The sequence below is a fragment of the Apostichopus japonicus genome, chromosome 14 (assembly GCF_037975245.1).
Source record: "Apostichopus japonicus isolate 1M-3 chromosome 14, ASM3797524v1, whole genome shotgun sequence".
Taxonomy (NCBI): domain Eukaryota; kingdom Metazoa; phylum Echinodermata; class Holothuroidea; order Aspidochirotida; family Stichopodidae; genus Apostichopus; species Apostichopus japonicus.
The window spans coordinates 2391688-2417269 of NC_092574.1; positions in this window are offsets into that span (position 1 = coordinate 2391688).

The following is a 25582-nucleotide window of genomic DNA, read 5'->3' on the forward strand; positions in this document are numbered from 1 at the left end:
GTCATGGATATGTACCTATGAGCAACTGAGGCATTTTGACGGCACTTAATGCTTTCTGGGATCAGTGTAGAAAAGTCTGTAGGAGAGTTAAAATACGTTCGGTCGGGATTGCGCCAGTAATATGTCGGTTACTTCTTGTAGGTGCCAGACGTGGCACGAGAAGTTGAGAGCGCCATCGATGGCCATCTTCTACATGTCATCTATCCATTAGCGGCAGGGCTATTATTCACGATGTTACCATAGCAATGGAGCGTTAGATTTTAGATTCAAAACGGAGCTATTTTAAATGAATATACAAGTCCCATGGAATTGTCGTGAATTTCATATTTGCTTTGGTCATAATACGTTAAATACAGAGTAAAAGCTAGATAAGGTAGAAATTAGATAGATTTATTCGACAATGAGTAAAGTTTACCGGTAGAAAGTCCTAGTATGTCATAATTAAATCCTCCGCGCTACTAGGTTTAATTCTCGGCTAAGTCTGCTGTATTCGCATTATCTGCTTTGTGTACCGTCATGAATACCGCACGTTTCGATCGTTGTTAATGCACGGAGAGCTCGTGGCATTGTTTATAACGTTACCGTACCTGTTTGTATCACACTGTCTTTCAAACGCCTGCCTCAGTAAATCAGCATTTAAGAAATGTGAAGTTGTTCTAACAGGAGCATAGCTGTTTCCACACTTAACGGTTTATAATATAAAGGCTAAGTAATGACACAACATTCCCGAAGAACAAATATTATCAAGATTGTCAGAAAAGATGTCGCGGTGGCCTTACACTGTACAAAAGAAGCATTTCTTTTTGCAGGTACAATTTTCGTCCTTATGTATACTTTCATTAAAATTTCCAGTGAAAGGCGACGAGCGAGACAGAAATCAAATTTACTACTCAGGTCTTAAGTTCCGATTGGTTTCTAAGTACAAGTTGTGCAAAATATTGCAATGACCTACTTCGTTTACGCGAAACAATATACCAAATAGAAACAACCCCCACCCCCCCCTAAAAAAAAAAACAGACAGACAAACAAACAAAGCAAAACAAATTTAAAACACCATGCATGTACATGCAGATATTAACAACAACCCCCCCCCCCCAAAAAAAAAAAAAAAAAATTATATAAAATAGTGCTTCGGCGTGGAATCGAACCTAGGCAGACATGAGCATCAATTTAATCTTAAATAAATTGTGATTACTTAGCGAGAAAAAGATGAATGCAAAATGTCAATAATTAATTTGAATTATTGTATTATAAAATTGAAGACAGAAAGCTAAAATTAACAAGAGATTACGCCTCATCGAGGCCATGGTTTCACTGAACGTTGAACATCAACCCAGTCCGAATCGACGTGAGCCCTCCATTGCAAGTCAGCTAGCCCACTTCTGGCCCGAAGGCCGGACTCTAAACGTAATCTCCCGGATGCTTTTGCGAACTAAGGGAGGATACGGAATTGGGATCCTAGGCCCGTGTAAAAATTCCACCTTGGCGATGCCGTTATAAACAAAGCAGTGTCTGTCATCCGATCGGCGCGATTCACACAGCCTGACAACAAACACCGACGCGCAGTGCTGTCTTCCAACCGTTCAGGCCACCACGCCAGCCTGGTGATTCTTGGGTCGAAATAATACTTCCAGTTCCAGATTGTTCCAAAACAATGTGATATGAATGCGTACCGTGCCCCAATTGGAGTATTGTACATTCGCACAAAAGTTTAACCGTGAAAGAAGAAACACGAAAAACAAAAAAACAAAAACACGAAAAAAACAACCAAAAAACACACGAAAAGACAAGTAAATTAAAAGCACACACACATACACACACAAGACGTAAAATGACTTAACGCAGTGCTTGTTTTGGCATATTTCCAGTCACCACGATCGTTTTGAATGCCTTGATGTGGAAGCACATAAATCAAAGTAGAGATGATGTGCAAATAAGGAGGATTGGAGGTGACACAGAGCATTTCATAAATTCTGTGTTTAAATCTGGATATGTTTCTCCGTGCGAGCAGACGGTTCAGTGTGCTTAACTTGCTCCTCTTCTAGCCCAAAGTCTAAACTGCGTCATGATATAGAAATGCGCATGCACCCTGACAGGCCAAGCCCTCAGATATCAACGGGGGAATGGGGGGGGGGGTCTGATATGTCAGTTGACAACTTCTAGCTATACTTTAGCGGACCCAAAACGTGACGGACTTATAGTGTGTAAGATAATGGAACGATTACTTCTGGTATATGACACTTACAACAGCTATAAAATAGAAAGCTCCCGATGGATCTTTTAAAGTCCAAATTTTAAAGGGGAAAAAAAAAGAGGCAATATTTTGAGATAAAAAGACAACATTGTGAGATTTGGGGACACTGTTTTTCTTTCCTATGTCCTTATTAAGCCACCGTACAATGCTGACATATTGTGCACACACAATTAAACTGCCGCATGCAACCATCACAGTAGTCTACTGCTGTACACATGCAAGTAAAGGTTTAGTAGCTACAGCGTGATAATCTGACGTCTATCTTGTCCGTGCGCACATGCAAACAGTTATACAAGAGCGCTCACAAGAATATTCAGCACAAAATCAGAAGCGCGCGCTCCGAAATATTTGTCTGCATTGCATGCTGTACGTACATAATACCTCCGTGCGCGCGTGTGCGTTGATCTATATACGAGTGTTTACTATACCGTCACACACAGTGGATTTTCAATGGAAAATATTTGTTGTCATTTTGTAGGCGTCCATATCAACACGTACTGTACTGGGCAGTTCTCTCTTCATTGCAAGCAGTGTGGTCTAGACGTTGGATATATCTTGACGTCGTTCCTCGCCTTAATTTAGTTGTTCGAACGACTACAATGACGGCCCGGGGTTGCAGAGAAGAAAAGGACGACATTTCAAGACATCGTAAACATAACGTGATTACGGTTAGTGATATTTTACATTATCTGAAGTTGTCTGCGTGCATGTATGTCTGTCTGTGAAGTTAGCCTATGCATAGTCTGCAACGTATACCTAGTCTAGGCCTATCAGTATATATGCCTTACTTTTGACAACAGTTTTATGCACAACGAGAACAGTGTTACGTCATGGATATGTACCTATGAGCAACTGAGGCATTTTGACGGCACTTAATGCTTTCTGGGATCAGTGTAGAAAAGTCTGTAGGAGAGTTAAAATACGTTCGGTCGGGATTGCGCCAGTAATATGTCGGTTACTTCTTGTAGGTGCCAGACGTGGCACGAGAAGTTGAGAGCGCCATCGATGGCCATCTTCTACATGTCATCTATCCATTAGCGGCAGGGCTATTATTCACGATGTTACCATAGCAATGGAGCGTTAGATTTTAGATTCAAAACGGAGCTATTTTAAATGAATATACAAGTCCCATGGAATTGTCGTGAATTTCATATTTGCTTTGGTCATAATACGTTAAATACAGAGTAAAAGCTAGATAAGGTAGAAATTAGATAGATTTATTCGACAATGAGTAAAGTTTACCGGTAGAAAGTCCTAGTATGTCATAATTAAATCCTCCGCGCTACTAGGTTTAATTCTCGGCTAAGTCTGCTGTATTCGCATTATCTGCTTTGTGTACCGTCATGAATACCGCACGTTTCGATCGTTGTTAATGCACGGAGAGCTCGTGGCATTGTTTATAACGTTACCGTACCTGTTTGTATCACACTGTCTTTCAAACGCCTGCCTCAGTAAATCAGCATTTAAGAAATGTGAAGTTGTTCTAACAGGAGCATAGCTGTTTCCACACTTAACGGTTTATAATATAAAGGCTAAGTAATGACACAACATTCCCGAAGAACAAATATTATCAAGATTGTCAGAAAAGATGTCGCGGTGGCCTTACACTGTACAAAAGAAGCATTTCTTTTTGCAGGTACAATTTTCGTCCTTATGTATACTTTCATTAAAATTTCCAGTGAAAGGCGACGAGCGAGACAGAAATCAAATTTACTACTCAGGTCTTAAGTTCCGATTGGTTTCTAAGTACAAGTTGTGCAAAATATTGCAATGACCTACTTCGTTTACGCGAAACAATATACCAAATAGAAACAACCCCCACCCCCCCCTAAAAAAAAAACAGACAGACAAACAAACAAAGCAAAACAAATTTAAAACACCATGCATGTACATGCAGATATTAACAACAACCCCCCCCCCAAAAAAAAAAAAAAAAAAATTATATAAAATAGTGCTTCGGCGTGGAATCGAACCTAGGCAGACATGAGCATCAATTTAATCTTAAATAAATTGTGATTACTTAGCGAGAAAAAGATGAATGCAAAATGTCAATAATTAATTTGAATTATTGTATTATAAAATTGAAGACAGAAAGCTAAAATTAACAAGAGATTACGCCTCATCGAGGCCATGGTTTCACTGAACGTTGAACATCAACCCAGTCCGAATCGACGTGAGCCCTCCATTGCAAGTCAGCTAGCCCACTTCTGGCCCGAAGGCCGGACTCTAAACGTAATCTCCCGGATGCTTTTGCGAACTAAGGGAGGATACGGAATTGGGATCCTAGGCCCGTGTAAAAATTCCACCTTGGCGATGCCGTTATAAACAAAGCAGTGTCTGTCATCCGATCGGCGCGATTCACACAGCCTGACAACAAACACCGACGCGCAGTGCTGTCTTCCAACCGTTCAGGCCACCACGCCAGCCTGGTGATTCTTGGGTCGAAATAATACTTCCAGTTCCAGATTGTTCCAAAACAATGTGATATGAATGCGTACCGTGCCCCAATTGGAGTATTGTACATTCGCACAAAAGTTTAACCGTGAAAGAAGAAACACGAAAAACAAAAAAACAAAAACACGAAAAAAACAACCAAAAAACACACGAAAAGACAAGTAAATTAAAAGCACACACACATACACACACAAGACGTAAAATGACTTAACGCAGTGCTTGTTTTGGCATATTTCCAGTCACCACGATCGTTTTGAATGCCTTGATGTGGAAGCACATAAATCAAAGTAGAGATGATGTGCAAATAAGGAGGATTGGAGGTGACACAGAGCATTTCATAAATTCTGTGTTTAAATCTGGATATGTTTCTCCGTGCGAGCAGACGGTTCAGTGTGCTTAACTTGCTCCTCTTCTAGCCCAAAGTCTAAACTGCGTCATGATATAGAAATGCGCATGCACCCTGACAGGCCAAGCCCTCAGATATCAACGGGGGAATGGGGGGGGGGGTCTGATATGTCAGTTGACAACTTCTAGCTATACTTTAGCGGACCCAAAACGTGACGGACTTATAGTGTGTAAGATAATGGAACGATTACTTCTGGTATATGACACTTACAACAGCTATAAAATAGAAAGCTCCCGATGGATCTTTTAAAGTCCAAATTTTAAAGGGGAAAAAAAAAGAGGCAATATTTTGAGATAAAAAGACAACATTGTGAGATTTGGGGACACTGTTTTTCTTTCCTATGTCCTTATGAAGCCACCGTACAATGCTGACATATTGTGCACACACAATTAAACTGCCGCATGCAACCATCACAGTAGTCTACTGCTGTACACATGCAAGTAAAGGTTTAGTAGCTACAGCGTGATAATCTGACGTCTATCTTGTCCGTGCGCACATGCAAACAGTTATACAAGAGCGCTCACAAGAATATTCAGCACAAAATCAGAAGCGCGCGCTCCGAAATATTTGTCTGCATTGCATGCTGTACGTACATAATACCTCCGTGCGCGCGTGTGCGTTGATCTATATACGAGTGTTTACTATACCGTCACACACAGTGGATTTTCAATGGAAAATATTTGTTGTCATTTTGTAGGCGTCCATATCAACACGTACTGTACTGGGCAGTTCTCTCTTCATTGCAAGCAGTGTGGTCTAGACGTTGGATATATCTTGACGTCGTTCCTCGCCTTAATTTAGTTGTTCGAACGACTACAATGACGGCCCGGGGTTGCAGAGAAGAAAAGGACGACATTTCAAGACATCGTAAACATAACGTGATTACGGTTAGTGATATTTTACATTATCTGAAGTTGTCTGCGTGCATGTATGTCTGTCTGTGAAGTTAGCCTATGCATAGTCTGCAACGTATACCTAGTCTAGGCCTATCAGTATATATGCCTTACTTTTGACAACAGTTTTATGCACAACGAGAACAGTGTTACGTCATGGATATGTACCTATGAGCAACTGAGGCATTTTGACGGCACTTAATGCTTTCTGGGATCAGTGTAGAAAAGTCTGTAGGAGAGTTAAAATACGTTCGGTCGGGATTGCGCCAGTAATATGTCGGTTACTTCTTGTAGGTGCCAGACGTGGCACGAGAAGTTGAGAGCGCCATCGATGGCCATCTTCTACATGTCATCTATCCATTAGCGGCAGGGCTATTATTCACGATGTTACCATAGCAATGGAGCGTTAGATTTTAGATTCAAAACGGAGCTATTTTAAATGAATATACAAGTCCCATGGAATTGTCGTGAATTTCATATTTGCTTTGGTCATAATACGTTAAATACAGAGTAAAAGCTAGATAAGGTAGAAATTAGATAGATTTATTCGACAATGAGTAAAGTTTACCGGTAGAAAGTCCTAGTATGTCATAATTAAATCCTCCGCGCTACTAGGTTTAATTCTCGGCTAAGTCTGCTGTATTCGCATTATCTGCTTTGTGTACCGTCATGAATACCGCACGTTTCGATCGTTGTTAATGCACGGAGAGCTCGTGGCATTGTTTATAACGTTACCGTACCTGTTTGTATCACACTGTCTTTCAAACGCCTGCCTCAGTAAATCAGCATTTAAGAAATGTGAAGTTGTTCTAACAGGAGCATAGCTGTTTCCACACTTAACGGTTTATAATATAAAGGCTAAGTAATGACACAACATTCCCGAAGAACAAATATTATCAAGATTGTCAGAAAAGATGTCGCGGTGGCCTTACACTGTACAAAAGAAGCATTTCTTTTTGCAGGTACAATTTTCGTCCTTATGTATACTTTCATTAAAATTTCCAGTGAAAGGCGACGAGCGAGACAGAAATCAAATTTACTACTCAGGTCTTAAGTTCCGATTGGTTTCTAAGTACAAGTTGTGCAAAATATTGCAATGACCTACTTCGTTTACGCGAAACAATATACCAAATAGAAACAACCCCCACCCCCCCCTAAAAAAAAACAGACAGACAAACAAACAAAGCAAAACAAATTTAAAACACCATGCATGTACATGCAGATATTAACAACAACCCCCCCCCCCCCAAAAAAAAAAAAAAAAAAAAAATTATATAAAATAGTGCTTCGGCGTGGAATCGAACCTAGGCAGACATGAGCATCAATTTAATCTTAAATAAATTGTGATTACTTAGCGAGAAAAAGATGAATGCAAAATGTCAATAATTAATTTGAATTATTGTATTATAAAATTGAAGACAGAAAGCTAAAATTAACAAGAGATTACGCCTCATCGAGGCCATGGTTTCACTGAACGTTGAACATCAACCCAGTCCGAATCGACGTGAGCCCTCCATTGCAAGTCAGCTAGCCCACTTCTGGCCCGAAGGCCGGACTCTAAACGTAATCTCCCGGATGCTTTTGCGAACTAAGGGAGGATACGGAATTGGGATCCTAGGCCCGTGTAAAAATTCCACCTTGGCGATGCCGTTATAAACAAAGCAGTGTCTGTCATCCGATCGGCGCGATTCACACAGCCTGACAACAAACACCGACGCGCAGTGCTGTCTTCCAACCGTTCAGGCCACCACGCCAGCCTGGTGATTCTTGGGTCGAAATAATACTTCCAGTTCCAGATTGTTCCAAAACAATGTGATATGAATGCGTACCGTGCCCCAATTGGAGTATTGTACATTCGCACAAAAGTTTAACCGTGAAAGAAGAAACACGAAAAACAAAAAAACAAAAACACGAAAAAAACAACCAAAAAACACACGAAAAGACAAGTAAATTAAAAGCACACACACATACACACACAAGACGTAAAATGACTTAACGCAGTGCTTGTTTTGGCATATTTCCAGTCACCACGATCGTTTTGAATGCCTTGATGTGGAAGCACATAAATCAAAGTAGAGATGATGTGCAAATAAGGAGGATTGGAGGTGACACAGAGCATTTCATAAATTCTGTGTTTAAATCTGGATATGTTTCTCCGTGCGAGCAGACGGTTCAGTGTGCTTAACTTGCTCCTCTTCTAGCCCAAAGTCTAAACTGCGTCATGATATAGAAATGCGCATGCACCCTGACAGGCCAAGCCCTCAGATATCAACGGGGGAATGGGGGGGGGGGGTCTGATATGTCAGTTGACAACTTCTAGCTATACTTTAGCGGACCCAAAACGTGACGGACTTATAGTGTGTAAGATAATGGAACGATTACTTCTGGTATATGACACTTACAACAGCTATAAAATAGAAAGCTCCCGATGGATCTTTTAAAGTCCAAATTTTAAAGGGGAAAAAAAAAGAGGCAATATTTTGAGATAAAAAGACAACATTGTGAGATTTGGGGACACTGTTTTTCTTTCCTATGTCCTTATTAAGCCACCGTACAATGCTGACATATTGTGCACACACAATTAAACTGCCGCATGCAACCATCACAGTAGTCTACTGCTGTACACATGCAAGTAAAGGTTTAGTAGCTACAGCGTGATAATCTGACGTCTATCTTGTCCGTGCGCACATGCAAACAGTTATACAAGAGCGCTCACAAGAATATTCAGCACAAAATCAGAAGCGCGCGCTCCGAAATATTTGTCTGCATTGCATGCTGTACGTACATAATACCTCCGTGCGCGCGTGTGCGTTGATCTATATACGAGTGTTTACTATACCGTCACACACAGTGGATTTTCAATGGAAAATATTTGTTGTCATTTTGTAGGCGTCCATATCAACACGTACTGTACTGGGCAGTTCTCTCTTCATTGCAAGCAGTGTGGTCTAGACGTTGGATATATCTTGACGTCGTTCCTCGCCTTAATTTAGTTGTTCGAACGACTACAATGACGGCCCGGGGTTGCAGAGAAGAAAAGGACGACATTTCAAGACATCGTAAACATAACGTGATTACGGTTAGTGATATTTTACATTATCTGAAGTTGTCTGCGTGCATGTATGTCTGTCTGTGAAGTTAGCCTATGCATAGTCTGCAACGTATACCTAGTCTAGGCCTATCAGTATATATGCCTTACTTTTGACAACAGTTTTATGCACAACGAGAACAGTGTTACGTCATGGATATGTACCTATGAGCAACTGAGGCATTTTGACGGCACTTAATGCTTTCTGGGATCAGTGTAGAAAAGTCTGTAGGAGAGTTAAAATACGTTCGGTCGGGATTGCGCCAGTAATATGTCGGTTACTTCTTGTAGGTGCCAGACGTGGCACGAGAAGTTGAGAGCGCCATCGATGGCCATCTTCTACATGTCATCTATCCATTAGCGGCAGGGCTATTATTCACGATGTTACCATAGCAATGGAGCGTTAGATTTTAGATTCAAAACGGAGCTATTTTAAATGAATATACAAGTCCCATGGAATTGTCGTGAATTTCATATTTGCTTTGGTCATAATACGTTAAATACAGAGTAAAAGCTAGATAAGGTAGAAATTAGATAGATTTATTCGACAATGAGTAAAGTTTACCGGTAGAAAGTCCTAGTATGTCATAATTAAATCCTCCGCGCTACTAGGTTTAATTCTCGGCTAAGTCTGCTGTATTCGCATTATCTGCTTTGTGTACCGTCATGAATACCGCACGTTTCGATCGTTGTTAATGCACGGAGAGCTCGTGGCATTGTTTATAACGTTACCGTACCTGTTTGTATCACACTGTCTTTCAAACGCCTGCCTCAGTAAATCAGCATTTAAGAAATGTGAAGTTGTTCTAACAGGAGCATAGCTGTTTCCACACTTAACGGTTTATAATATAAAGGCTAAGTAATGACACAACATTCCCGAAGAACAAATATTATCAAGATTGTCAGAAAAGATGTCGCGGTGGCCTTACACTGTACAAAAGAAGCATTTCTTTTTGCAGGTACAATTTTCGTCCTTATGTATACTTTCATTAAAATTTCCAGTGAAAGGCGACGAGCGAGACAGAAATCAAATTTACTACTCAGGTCTTAAGTTCCGATTGGTTTCTAAGTACAAGTTGTGCAAAATATTGCAATGACCTACTTCGTTTACGCGAAACAATATACCAAATAGAAACAACCCCCACCCCCCCCTAAAAAAAAACAGACAGACAAACAAACAAAGCAAAACAAATTTAAAACACCATGCATGTACATGCAGATATTAACAACAACCCCCCAGCCCAAAAAAAAAAAAAAAAATTATATAAAATAGTGCTTCGGCGTGGAATCGAACCTAGGCAGACATGAGCATCAATTTAATCTTAAATAAATTGTGATTACTTAGCGAGAAAAAGATGAATGCAAAATGTCAATAATTAATTTGAATTATTGTATTATAAAATTGAAGACAGAAAGCTAAAATTAACAAGAGATTACGCCTCATCGAGGCCATGGTTTCACTGAACGTTGAACATCAACCCAGTCCGAATCGACGTGAGCCCTCCATTGCAAGTCAGCTAGCCCACTTCTGGCCCGAAGGCCGGACTCTAAACGTAATCTCCCGGATGCTTTTGCGAACTAAGGGAGGATACGGAATTGGGATCCTAGGCCCGTGTAAAAATTCCACCTTGGCGATGCCGTTATAAACAAAGCAGTGTCTGTCATCCGATCGGCGCGATTCACACAGCCTGACAACAAACACCGACGCGCAGTGCTGTCTTCCAACCGTTCAGGCCACCACGCCAGCCTGGTGATTCTTGGGTCGAAATAATACTTCCAGTTCCAGATTGTTCCAAAACAATGTGATATGAATGCGTACCGTGCCCCAATTGGAGTATTGTACATTCGCACAAAAGTTTAACCGTGAAAGAAGAAACACGAAAAACAAAAAAACAAAAACACGAAAAAAACAACCAAAAAACACACGAAAAGACAAGTAAATTAAAAGCACACACACATACACACACAAGACGTAAAATGACTTAACGCAGTGCTTGTTTTGGCATATTTCCAGTCACCACGATCGTTTTGAATGCCTTGATGTGGAAGCACATAAATCAAAGTAGAGATGATGTGCAAATAAGGAGGATTGGAGGTGACACAGAGCATTTCATAAATTCTGTGTTTAAATCTGGATATGTTTCTCCGTGCGAGCAGACGGTTCAGTGTGCTTAACTTGCTCCTCTTCTAGCCCAAAGTCTAAACTGCGTCATGATATAGAAATGCGCATGCACCCTGACAGGCCAAGCCCTCAGATATCAACGGGGGAATGGGGGGGGGGGTCTGATATGTCAGTTGACAACTTCTAGCTATACTTTAGCGGACCCAAAACGTGACGGACTTATAGTGTGTAAGATAATGGAACGATTACTTCTGGTATATGACACTTACAACAGCTATAAAATAGAAAGCTCCCGATGGATCTTTTAAAGTCCAAATTTTAAAGGGGAAAAAAAAAGAGGCAATATTTTGAGATAAAAAGACAACATTGTGAGATTTGGGGACACTGTTTTTCTTTCCTATGTCCTTATTAAGCCACCGTACAATGCTGACATATTGTGCACACACAATTAAACTGCCGCATGCAACCATCACAGTAGTCTACTGCTGTACACATGCAAGTAAAGGTTTAGTAGCTACAGCGTGATAATCTGACGTCTATCTTGTCCGTGCGCACATGCAAACAGTTATACAAGAGCGCTCACAAGAATATTCAGCACAAAATCAGAAGCGCGCGCTCCGAAATATTTGTCTGCATTGCATGCTGTACGTACATAATACCTCCGTGCGCGCGTGTGCGTTGATCTATATACGAGTGTTTACTATACCGTCACACACAGTGGATTTTCAATGGAAAATATTTGTTGTCATTTTGTAGGCGTCCATATCAACACGTACTGTACTGGGCAGTTCTCTCTTCATTGCAAGCAGTGTGGTCTAGACGTTGGATATATCTTGACGTCGTTCCTCGCCTTAATTTAGTTGTTCGAACGACTACAATGACGGCCCGGGGTTGCAGAGAAGAAAAGGACGACATTTCAAGACATCGTAAACATAACGTGATTACGGTTAGTGATATTTTACATTATCTGAAGTTGTCTGCGTGCATGTATGTCTGTCTGTGAAGTTAGCCTATGCATAGTCTGCAACGTATACCTAGTCTAGGCCTATCAGTATATATGCCTTACTTTTGACAACAGTTTTATGCACAACGAGAACAGTGTTACGTCATGGATATGTACCTATGAGCAACTGAGGCATTTTGACGGCACTTAATGCTTTCTGGGATCAGTGTAGAAAAGTCTGTAGGAGAGTTAAAATACGTTCGGTCGGGATTGCGCCAGTAATATGTCGGTTACTTCTTGTAGGTGCCAGACGTGGCACGAGAAGTTGAGAGCGCCATCGATGGCCATCTTCTACATGTCATCTATCCATTAGCGGCAGGGCTATTATTCACGATGTTACCATAGCAATGGAGCGTTAGATTTTAGATTCAAAACGGAGCTATTTTAAATGAATATACAAGTCCCATGGAATTGTCGTGAATTTCATATTTGCTTTGGTCATAATACGTTAAATACAGAGTAAAAGCTAGATAAGGTAGAAATTAGATAGATTTATTCGACAATGAGTAAAGTTTACCGGTAGAAAGTCCTAGTATGTCATAATTAAATCCTCCGCGCTACTAGGTTTAATTCTCGGCTAAGTCTGCTGTATTCGCATTATCTGCTTTGTGTACCGTCATGAATACCGCACGTTTCGATCGTTGTTAATGCACGGAGAGCTCGTGGCATTGTTTATAACGTTACCGTACCTGTTTGTATCACACTGTCTTTCAAACGCCTGCCTCAGTAAATCAGCATTTAAGAAATGTGAAGTTGTTCTAACAGGAGCATAGCTGTTTCCACACTTAACGGTTTATAATATAAAGGCTAAGTAATGACACAACATTCCCGAAGAACAAATATTATCAAGATTGTCAGAAAAGATGTCGCGGTGGCCTTACACTGTACAAAAGAAGCATTTCTTTTTGCAGGTACAATTTTCGTCCTTATGTATACTTTCATTAAAATTTCCAGTGAAAGGCGACGAGCGAGACAGAAATCAAATTTACTACTCAGGTCTTAAGTTCCGATTGGTTTCTAAGTACAAGTTGTGCAAAATATTGCAATGACCTACTTCGTTTACGCGAAACAATATACCAAATAGAAACAACCCCCACCCCCCCTAAAAAAAAACAGACAGACAAACAAACAAAGCAAAACAAATTTAAAACACCATGCATGTACATGCAGATATTAACAACAACCCCCCCCCCCCCAAAAAAAAAAAAAAAAAAATTATATAAAATAGTGCTTCGGCGTGGAATCGAACCTAGGCAGACATGAGCATCAATTTAATCTTAAATAAATTGTGATTACTTAGCGAGAAAAAGATGAATGCAAAATGTCAATAATTAATTTGAATTATTGTATTATAAAATTGAAGACAGAAAGCTAAAATTAACAAGAGATTACGCCTCATCGAGGCCATGGTTTCACTGAACGTTGAACATCAACCCAGTCCGAATCGACGTGAGCCCTCCATTGCAAGTCAGCTAGCCCACTTCTGGCCCGAAGGCCGGACTCTAAACGTAATCTCCCGGATGCTTTTGCGAACTAAGGGAGGATACGGAATTGGGATCCTAGGCCCGTGTAAAAATTCCACCTTGGCGATGCCGTTATAAACAAAGCAGTGTCTGTCATCCGATCGGCGCGATTCACACAGCCTGACAACAAACACCGACGCGCAGTGCTGTCTTCCAACCGTTCAGGCCACCACGCCAGCCTGGTGATTCTTGGGTCGAAATAATACTTCCAGTTCCAGATTGTTCCAAAACAATGTGATATGAATGCGTACCGTGCCCCAATTGGAGTATTGTACATTCGCACAAAAGTTTAACCGTGAAAGAAGAAACACGAAAAACAAAAAAACAAAAACACGAAAAAAACAACCAAAAAACACACGAAAAGACAAGTAAATTAAAAGCACACACACATACACACACAAGACGTAAAATGACTTAACGCAGTGCTTGTTTTGGCATATTTCCAGTCACCACGATCGTTTTGAATGCCTTGATGTGGAAGCACATAAATCAAAGTAGAGATGATGTGCAAATAAGGAGGATTGGAGGTGACACAGAGCATTTCATAAATTCTGTGTTTAAATCTGGATATGTTTCTCCGTGCGAGCAGACGGTTCAGTGTGCTTAACTTGCTCCTCTTCTAGCCCAAAGTCTAAACTGCGTCATGATATAGAAATGCGCATGCACCCTGACAGGCCAAGCCCTCAGATATCAACGGGGGAATGGGGGGGGGGGTCTGATATGTCAGTTGACAACTTCTAGCTATACTTTAGCGGACCCAAAACGTGACGGACTTATAGTGTGTAAGATAATGGAACGATTACTTCTGGTATATGACACTTACAACAGCTATAAAATAGAAAGCTCCCGATGGATCTTTTAAAGTCCAAATTTTAAAGGGGAAAAAAAAAGAGGCAATATTTTGAGATAAAAAGACAACATTGTGAGATTTGGGGACACTGTTTTTCTTTCCTATGTCCTTATGAAGCCACCGTACAATGCTGACATATTGTGCACACACAATTAAACTGCCGCATGCAACCATCACAGTAGTCTACTGCTGTACACATGCAAGTAAAGGTTTAGTAGCTACAGCGTGATAATCTGACGTCTATCTTGTCCGTGCGCACATGCAAACAGTTATACAAGAGCGCTCACAAGAATATTCAGCACAAAATCAGAAGCGCGCGCTCCGAAATATTTGTCTGCATTGCATGCTGTACGTACATAATACCTCCGTGCGCGCGTGTGCGTTGATCTATATACGAGTGTTTACTATACCGTCACACACAGTGGATTTTCAATGGAAAATATTTGTTGTCATTTTGTAGGCGTCCATATCAACACGTACTGTACTGGGCAGTTCTCTCTTCATTGCAAGCAGTGTGGTCTAGACGTTGGATATATCTTGACGTCGTTCCTCGCCTTAATTTAGTTGTTCGAACGACTACAATGACGGCCCGGGGTTGCAGAGAAGAAAAGGACGACATTTCAAGACATCGTAAACATAACGTGATTACGGTTAGTGATATTTTACATTATCTGAAGTTGTCTGCGTGCATGTATGTCTGTCTGTGAAGTTAGCCTATGCATAGTCTGCAACGTATACCTAGTCTAGGCCTATCAGTATATATGCCTTACTTTTGACAACAGTTTTATGCACAACGAGAACAGTGTTACGTCATGGATATGTACCTATGAGCAACTGAGGCATTTTGACGGCACTTAATGCTTTCTGGGATCAGTGTAGAAAAGTCTGTAGGAGAGTTAAAATACGTTCGGTCGGGATTGCGCCAGTAATATGTCGGTTACTTCTTGTAGGTGCCAGACGTGGCACGAGAAGTTGAGAGCGCCATCGATGGCCATCTTCTACATGTCATCTATCCATTAGCGGCAGGGCTATTATTCACGATGTTACCATAGCAATGGAGCGTTAGATTTTAGATTCAAAACGGAGCTATTTTAAATGAATATACAAGTCCCATGGAATTGTCGTGAATTTCATATTTGCTTTGGTCATAATACGTTAAATACAGAGTAAAAGCTAGATAAGGTAGAAATTAGATAGATTTATTCGACAATGAGTAAAGTTTACCGGTAGAAAGTCCTAGTATGTCATAATTAAATCCTCCGCGCTACTAGGTTTAATTCTCGGCTAAGTCTGCTGTATTCGCATTATCTGCTTTGTGTACCGTCATGAATACCGCACGTTTCGATCGTTGTTAATGCACGGAGAGCTCGTGGCATTGTTTATAACGTTACCGTACCTGTTTGTATCACACTGTCTTTCAAACGCCTGCCTCAGTAAATCAGCATTTAAGAAATGTGAAGTTGTTCTAACAGGAGCATAGCTGTTTCCACACTTAACGGTTTATAATATAAAGGCTAAGTAATGACACAACATTCCCGAAGAACAAATATTATCAAGATTGTCAGAAAAGATGTCGCGGTGGCCTTACACTGTACAAAAGAAGCATTTCTTTTTGCAGGTACAATTTTCGTCCTTATGTATACTTTCATTAAAATTTCCAGTGAAAGGCGACGAGCGAGACAGAAATCAAATTTACTACTCAGGTCTTAAGTTCCGATTGGTTTCTAAGTACAAGTTGTGCAAAATATTGCAATGACCTACTTCGTTTACGCGAAACAATATACCAAATAGAAACAACCCCCACCCCCCCCTAAAAAAAAAACAGACAGACAAACAAACAAAGCAAAACAAATTTAAAACACCATGCATGTACATGCAGATATTAACAACAACCCCCCCCCCCAAAAAAAAAAAAAAAAAAAATTATATAAAATAGTGCTTCGGCGTGGAATCGAACCTAGGCAGACATGAGCATCAATTTAATCTTAAATAAATTGTGATTACTTAGCGAGAAAAAGATGAATGCAAAATGTCAATAATTAATTTGAATTATTGTATTATAAAATTGAAGACAGAAAGCTAAAATTAACAAGAGATTACGCCTCATCGAGGCCATGGTTTCACTGAACGTTGAACATCAACCCAGTCCGAATCGACGTGAGCCCTCCATTGCAAGTCAGCTAGCCCACTTCTGGCCCGAAGGCCGGACTCTAAACGTAATCTCCCGGATGCTTTTGCGAACTAAGGGAGGATACGGAATTGGGATCCTAGGCCCGTGTAAAAATTCCACCTTGGCGATGCCGTTATAAACAAAGCAGTGTCTGTCATCCGATCGGCGCGATTCACACAGCCTGACAACAAACACCGACGCGCAGTGCTGTCTTCCAACCGTTCAGGCCACCACGCCAGCCTGGTGATTCTTGGGTCGAAATAATACTTCCAGTTCCAGATTGTTCCAAAACAATGTGATATGAATGCGTACCGTGCCCCAATTGGAGTATTGTACATTCGCACAAAAGTTTAACCGTGAAAGAAGAAACACGAAAAACAAAAAAACAAAAACACGAAAAAAACAACCAAAAAACACACGAAAAGACAAGTAAATTAAAAGCACACACACATACACACACAAGACGTAAAATGACTTAACGCAGTGCTTGTTTTGGCATATTTCCAGTCACCACGATCGTTTTGAATGCCTTGATGTGGAAGCACATAAATCAAAGTAGAGATGATGTGCAAATAAGGAGGATTGGAGGTGACACAGAGCATTTCATAAATTCTGTGTTTAAATCTGGATATGTTTCTCCGTGCGAGCAGACGGTTCAGTGTGCTTAACTTGCTCCTCTTCTAGCCCAAAGTCTAAACTGCGTCATGATATAGAAATGCGCATGCACCCTGACAGGCCAAGCCCTCAGATATCAACGGGGGAATGGGGGGGGGGGTCTGATATGTCAGTTGACAACTTCTAGCTATACTTTAGCGGACCCAAAACGTGACGGACTTATAGTGTGTAAGATAATGGAACGATTACTTCTGGTATATGACACTTACAACAGCTATAAAATAGAAAGCTCCCGATGGATCTTTTAAAGTCCAAATTTTAAAGGGGAAAAAAAAAGAGGCAATATTTTGAGATAAAAAGACAACATTGTGAGATTTGGGGACACTGTTTTTCTTTCCTATGTCCTTATTAAGCCACCGTACAATGCTGACATATTGTGCACACACAATTAAACTGCCGCATGCAACCATCACAGTAGTCTACTGCTGTACACATGCAAGTAAAGGTTTAGTAGCTACAGCGTGATAATCTGACGTCTATCTTGTCCGTGCGCACATGCAAACAGTTATACAAGAGCGCTCACAAGAATATTCAGCACAAAATCAGAAGCGCGCGCTCCGAAATATTTGTCTGCATTGCATGCTGTACGTACATAATACCTCCGTGCGCGCGTGTGCGTTGATCTATATACGAGTGTTTACTATACCGTCACACACAGTGGATTTTCAATGGAAAATATTTGTTGTCATTTTGTAGGCGTCCATATCAACACGTACTGTACTGGGCAGTTCTCTCTTCATTGCAAGCAGTGTGGTCTAGACGTTGGATATATCTTGACGTCGTTCCTCGCCTTAATTTAGTTGTTCGAACGACTACAATGACGGCCCGGGGTTGCAGAGAAGAAAAGGACGACATTTCAAGACATCGTAAACATAACGTGATTACGGTTAGTGATATTTTACATTATCTGAAGTTGTCTGCGTGCATGTATGTCTGTCTGTGAAGTTAGCCTATGCATAGTCTGCAACGTATACCTAGTCTAGGCCTATCAGTATATATGCCTTACTTTTGACAACAGTTTTATGCACAACGAGAACAGTGTTACGTCATGGATATGTACCTATGAGCAACTGAGGCATTTTGACGGCACTTAATGCTTTCTGGGATCAGTGTAGAAAAGTCTGTAGGAGAGTTAAAATACGTTCGGTCGGGATTGCGCCAGTAATATGTCGGTTACTTCTTGTAGGTGCCAGACGTGGCACGAGAAGTTGAGAGCGCCATCGATGGCCATCTTCTACATGTCATCTATCCATTAGCGGCAGGGCTATTATTCACGATGTTACCATAGCAATGGAGCGTTAGATTTTAGATTCAAAACGGAGCTATTTTAAATGAATATACAAGTCCCATGGAATTGTCGTGAATTTCATATTTGCTTTGGTCATAATACGTTAAATACAGAGTAAAAGCTAGATAAGGTAGAAATTAGATAGATTTATTCGACAATGAGTAAAGTTTACCGGTAGAAAGTCCTAGTATGTCATAATTAAATCCTCCGCGCTACTAGGTTTAATTCTCGGCTAAGTCTGCTGTATTCGCATTATCTGCTTTGTGTACCGTCATGAATACCGCACGTTTCGATCGTTGTTAATGCACGGAGAGCTCGTGGCATTGTTTATAACGTTACCGTACCTGTTTGTATCACACTGTCTTTCAAACGCCTGCCTCAGTAAATCAGCATTTAAGAAATGTGAAGTTGTTCTAACAGGAGCATAGCTGTTTCCACACTTAACGGTTTATAATATAAAGGCTAAGTAATGACACAACATTCCCGAAGAACAAATATTATCAAGATTGTCAGAAAAGATGTCGCGGTGGCCTTACACTGTACAAAAGAAGCATTTCTTTTTGCAGGTACAATTTTCGTCCTTATGTATACTTTCATTAAAATTTCCAGTGAAAGGCGACGAGCGAGACAGAAATCAAATTTACTACTCAGGTCTTAAGTTCCGATTGGTTTCTAAGTACAAGTTGTGCAAAATATTGCAATGACCTACTTCGTTTACGCGAAACAATATACCAAATAGAAACAACCCCCACCCCCCCCTAAAAAAAAAACAGACAGACAAACAAACAAAGCAAAACAAATTTAAAACACCATGCATGTACATGCAGATATTAACAACAACCCCCCCCCCCAAAAAAAAAAAAAAAAATTATATAAAATAGTGCTTCGGCGTGGAATCGAACCTAGGCAGACATGAGCATCAATTTAATCTTAAATAAATTGTGATTACTTAGCGAGAAAAAGATGAATGCAAAATGTCAATAATTAATTTGAATTATTGTATTATAAAATTGAAGACAGAAAGCTAAAATTAACAAGAGATTACGCCTCATCGAGGCCATGGTTTCACTGAACGTTGAACATCAACCCAGTCCGAATCGACGTGAGCCCTCCATTGCAAGTCAGCTAGCCCACTTCTGGCCCGAAGGCCGGACTCTAAACGTAATCTCCCGGATGCTTTTGCGAACTAAGGGAGGATACGGAATTGGGATCCTAGGCCCGTGTAAAAATTCCACCTTGGCGATGCCGTTATAAACAAAGCAGTGTCTGTCATCCGATCGGCGCGATTCACACAGCCTGACAACAAACACCGACGCGCAGTGCTGTCTTCCAACCGTTCAGGCCACCACGCCAGCCTGGTGATTCTTGGGTCGAAATAATACTTCCAGTTCCAGATTGTTCCAAAACAATGTGATATGAATGCGTACCGTGCCCCAATTGGAGTATTGTACATTCGCACAAAAGTTTAACCGTGAAAGAAGAAACACGAAAAACAAAAAAACAAAAACACGAAAAAAACAACCAAAAAACACACGAAAAGACAAGTAAATTAAAAGCACACACACATACACACACAAGACGTAAAATGACTTAACGCAGTGCTTGTTTTGGCATATTTCCAGTCACCACGATCGTTTTGAATGCCTTGATGTGGAAGCACATAAATCAAAGTAGAGATGATGTGCAAATAAGGAGGATTGGAGGTGACACAGAGCATTTCATAAATTCTGTGTTTAAATCTGGATATGTTTCTCCGTGTGAGCAGACGGTTCAGTGTGCTTAACTTGCTCCTCTTCTAGCCCAAAGTCTAAACTGCGTCATGATATAGAAATGCGCATGCACCCTGACAGGCCAAGCCCTCAGATATCAACGGGGGAATGGGGGGGGGGGGTCTGATATGTCAGTTGACAACTTCTAGCTATACTTTAGCGGACCCAAAACGTGACGGACTTATAGTGTGTAAGATAATGGAACGATTACTTCTGGTATATGACACTTACAACAGCTATAAAATAGAAAGCTCCCGATGGATCTTTTAAAGTCCAAATTTTAAAGGGGAAAAAAAAAGAGGCAATATTTTGAGATAAAAAGACAACATTGTGAGATTTGGGGACACTGTTTTTCTTTCCTATGTCCTTATTAAGCCACCGTACAATGCTGACATATTGTGCACACACAATTAAACTGCCGCATGCAACCATCACAGTAGTCTACTGCTGTACACATGCAAGTAAAGGTTTAGTAGCTACAGCGTGATAATCTGACGTCTATCTTGTCCGTGCGCACATGCAAACAGTTATACAAGAGCGCTCACAAGAATATTCAGCACAAAATCAGAAGCGCGCGCTCCGAAATATTTGTCTGCATTGCATGCTGTACGTACATAATACCTCCGTGCGCGCGTGTGCGTTGATCTATATACGAGTGTTTACTATACCGTCACACACAGTGGATTTTCAATGGAAAATATTTGTTGTCATTTTGTAGGCGTCCATATCAACACGTACTGTACTGGGCAGTTCTCTCTTCATTGCAAGCAGTGTGGTCTAGACGTTGGATATATCTTGACGTCGTTCCTCGCCTTAATTTAGTTGTTCGAACGACTACAATGACGGCCCGGGGTTGCAGAGAAGAAAAGGACGACATTTCAAGACATCGTAAACATAACGTGATTACGGTTAGTGATATTTTACATTATCTGAAGTTGTCTGCGTGCATGTATGTCTGTCTGTGAAGTTAGCCTATGCATAGTCTGCAACGTATACCTAGTCTAGGCCTATCAGTATATATGCCTTACTTTTGACAACAGTTTTATGCACAACGAGAACAGTGTTACGTCATGGATATGTACCTATGAGCAACTGAGGCATTTTGACGGCACTTAATGCTTTCTGGGATCAGTGTAGAAAAGTCTGTAGGAGAGTTAAAATACGTTCGGTCGGGATTGCGCCAGTAATATGTCGGTTACTTCTTGTAGGTGCCAGACGTGGCACGAGAAGTTGAGAGCGCCATCGATGGCCATCTTCTACATGTCATCTATCCATTAGCGGCAGGGCTATTATTCACGATGTTACCATAGCAATGGAGCGTTAGATTTTAGATTCAAAACGGAGCTATTTTAAATGAATATACAAGTCCCATGGAATTGTCGTGAATTTCATATTTGCTTTGGTCATAATACGTTAAATACAGAGTAAAAGCTAGATAAGGTAGAAATTAGATAGATTTATTCGACAATGAGTAAAGTTTACCGGTAGAAAGTCCTAGTATGTCATAATTAAATCCTCCGCGCTACTAGGTTTAATTCTCGGCTAAGTCTGCTGTATTCGCATTATCTGCTTTGTGTACCGTCATGAATACCGCACGTTTCGATCGTTGTTAATGCACGGAGAGCTCGTGGCATTGTTTATAACGTTACCGTACCTGTTTGTATCACACTGTCTTTCAAACGCCTGCCTCAGTAAATCAGCATTTAAGAAATGTGAAGTTGTTCTAACAGGAGCATAGCTGTTTCCACACTTAACGGTTTATAATATAAAGGCTAAGTAATGACACAACATTCCCGAAGAACAAATATTATCAAGATTGTCAGAAAAGATGTCGCGGTGGCCTTACACTGTACAAAAGAAGCATTTCTTTTTGCAGGTACAATTTTCGTCCTTATGTATACTTTCATTAAAATTTCCAGTGAAAGGCGACGAGCGAGACAGAAATCAAATTTACTACTCAGGTCTTAAGTTCCGATTGGTTTCTAAGTACAAGTTGTGCAAAATATTGCAATGACCTACTTCGTTTACGCGAAACAATATACCAAATAGAAACAACCCCCACCCCCCCCTAAAAAAAAAACAGACAGACAAACAAACAAAGCAAAACAAATTTAAAACACCATGCATGTACATGCAGATATTAACAACAACCCCCCCCCCCAAAAAAAAAAAAAAAAATTATATAAAATAGTGCTTCGGCGTGGAATCGAACCTAGGCAGACATGAGCATCAATTTAATCTTAAATAAATTGTGATTACTTAGCGAGAAAAAGATGAATGCAAAATGTCAATAATTAATTTGAATTATTGTATTATAAAATTGAAGACAGAAAGCTAAAATTAACAAGAGATTACGCCTCATCGAGGCCATGGTTTCACTGAACGTTGAACATCAACCCAGTCCGAATCGACGTGAGCCCTCCATTGCAAGTCAGCTAGCCCACTTCTGGCCCGAAGGCCGGACTCTAAACGTAATCTCCCGGATGCTTTTGCGAACTAAGGGAGGATACGGAATTGGGATCCTAGGCCCGTGTAAAAATTCCACCTTGGCGATGCCGTTATAAACAAAGCAGTGTCTGTCATCCGATCGGCGCGATTCACACAGCCTGACAACAAACACCGACGCGCAGTGCTGTCTTCCAACCGTTCAGGCCACCACGCCAGCCTGGTGATTCTTGGGTCGAAATAATACTTCCAGTTCCAGATTGTTCCAAAACAATGTGATATGAATGCGTACCGTGCCCCAATTGGAGTATTGTACATTCGCACAAAAGTTTAACCGTGAAAGAAGAAACACGAAAAACAAAAAAACAAAAACACGAAAAAAACAACCAAAAAACACACGAAAAGACAAGTAAATTAAAAGCACACACACATACACACACAAGACGTAAAATGACTTAACGCAGTGCTTGTTTTGGCATATTTCCAGTCACCACGATCGTTTTGAATGCCTTGATGTGGAAGCACATAAATCAAAGTAGAGATGATGTGCAAATAAGGAGGATTGGAGGTGACACAGAGCATTTCATAAATTCTGTGTTTAAATCTGGATATGTTTCTCCGTGCGAGCAGACGGTTCAGTGTGCTTAACTTGCTCCTCTTCTAGCCCAAAGTCTAAACTGCGTCATGATATAGAAATGCGCATGCACCCTGACAGGCCAAGCCCTCAGATATCAACGGGGGAATGGGGGGGGGGGTCTGATATGTCAGTTGACAACTTCTAGCTATACTTTAGCGGACCCAAAACGTGACGGACTTATAGTGTGTAAGATAATGGAACGATTACTTCTGGTATATGACACTTACAACAGCTATAAAATAGAAAGCTCCCGATGGATCTTTTAAAGTCCAAATTTTAAAGGGGAAAAAAAAAGAGGCAATATTTTGAGATAAAAAGACAACATTGTGAGATTTGGGGACACTGTTTTTCTTTCCTATGTCCTTATTAAGCCACCGTACAATGCTGACATATTGTGCACACACAATTAAACTGCCGCATGCAACCATCACAGTAGTCTACTGCTGTACACATGCAAGTAAAGGTTTAGTAGCTACAGCGTGATAATCTGACGTCTATCTTGTCCGTGCGCACATGCAAACAGTTATACAAGAGCGCTCACAAGAATATTCAGCACAAAATCAGAAGCGCGCGCTCCGAAATATTTGTCTGCATTGCATGCTGTACGTACATAATACCTCCGTGCGCGCGTGTGCGTTGATCTATATACGAGTGTTTACTATACCGTCACACACAGTGGATTTTCAATGGAAAATATTTGTTGTCATTTTGTAGGCGTCCATATCAACACGTACTGTACTGGGCAGTTCTCTCTTCATTGCAAGCAGTGTGGTCTAGACGTTGGATATATCTTGACGTCGTTCCTCGCCTTAATTTAGTTGTTCGAACGACTACAATGACGGCCCGGGGTTGCAGAGAAGAAAAGGACGACATTTCAAGACATCGTAAACATAACGTGATTACGGTTAGTGATATTTTACATTATCTGAAGTTGTCTGCGTGCATGTATGTCTGTCTGTGAAGTTAGCCTATGCATAGTCTGCAACGTATACCTAGTCTAGGCCTATCAGTATATATGCCTTACTTTTGACAACAGTTTTATGCACAACGAGAACAGTGTTACGTCATGGATATGTACCTATGAGCAACTGAGGCATTTTGACGGCACTTAATGCTTTCTGGGATCAGTGTAGAAAAGTCTGTAGGAGAGTTAAAATACGTTCGGTCGGGATTGCGCCAGTAATATGTCGGTTACTTCTTGTAGGTGCCAGACGTGGCACGAGAAGTTGAGAGCGCCATCGATGGCCATCTTCTACATGTCATCTATCCATTAGCGGCAGGGCTATTATTCACGATGTTACCATAGCAATGGAGCGTTAGATTTTAGATTCAAAACGGAGCTATTTTAAATGAATATACAAGTCCCATGGAATTGTCGTGAATTTCATATTTGCTTTGGTCATAATACGTTAAATACAGAGTAAAAGCTAGATAAGGTAGAAATTAGATAGATTTATTCGACAATGAGTAAAGTTTACCGGTAGAAAGTCCTAGTATGTCATAATTAAATCCTCCGCGCTACTAGGTTTAATTCTCGGCTAAGTCTGCTGTATTCGCATTATCTGCTTTGTGTACCGTCATGAATACCGCACGTTTCGATCGTTGTTAATGCACGGAGAGCTCGTGGCATTGTTTATAACGTTACCGTACCTGTTTGTATCACACTGTCTTTCAAACGCCTGCCTCAGTAAATCAGCATTTAAGAAATGTGAAGTTGTTCTAACAGGAGCATAGCTGTTTCCACACTTAACGGTTTATAATATAAAGGCTAAGTAATGACACAACATTCCCGAAGAACAAATATTATCAAGATTGTCAGAAAAGATGTCGCGGTGGCCTTACACTGTACAAAAGAAGCATTTCTTTTTGCAGGTACAATTTTCGTCCTTATGTATACTTTCATTAAAATTTCCAGTGAAAGGCGACGAGCGAGACAGAAATCAAATTTACTACTCAGGTCTTAAGTTCCGATTGGTTTCTAAGTACAAGTTGTGCAAAATATTGC